The sequence below is a fragment of the Cyprinodon variegatus genome, unplaced genomic scaffold (assembly GCF_000732505.1).
Source record: "Cyprinodon variegatus isolate N-32 unplaced genomic scaffold, C_variegatus-1.0 Scaffold1086, whole genome shotgun sequence".
NCBI classification, from domain to species: domain Eukaryota; kingdom Metazoa; phylum Chordata; class Actinopteri; order Cyprinodontiformes; family Cyprinodontidae; genus Cyprinodon; species Cyprinodon variegatus.
Window position 1 is genome coordinate 60,605 of NW_015151539.1, and position 563 is coordinate 61,167.

The window sequence follows — 563 nt, forward strand, 5'->3', positions numbered from 1 at the left end:
ATTGTGTAGTATGGAGGCAGCAGGAATGAAGGTTTTTTTTGCAAATAATGTAAAAGTCTTTTACTAAATGAGCTTCTCAGCTCCTCTACAGTCTGGTGCAGGGGGTGAAAGGTGTTGTTGATGATGAATGTTTAACATATGAAGGCCAACTCACTGGGAATAATCAGCATATTTTACTTGAATCCATGATGAAAAACATTCCTTTGTTTTCCTCTATTGGCTTAAACGGCAGCTATATTGTTGGAGTCATTTCCTGTTTGCTCTGCAAACTCTCTGTTTCACAGAGGCAAACTGAGGACAGCAGCAGACTGAGACGGTGTTGGTTCTGTCTGTGATGCTGTAGAGAAAATTTCCCAAACATCAACACAGACCCAGTTTAGACACAAGCAGCTCCCCAACATAGAACTGGAGGAGGAGGAAGAAAAATCCTGATGGGTTTAAACGGTCGGCACGCCGAGGTTTTCTGGGACAATCCCACTCACACACACCATCAGATGTTAAAGGAATAGTACACCCAAAACATGATTAGACTTCATTTTCTACTCACCCCCATGCTGAACAAC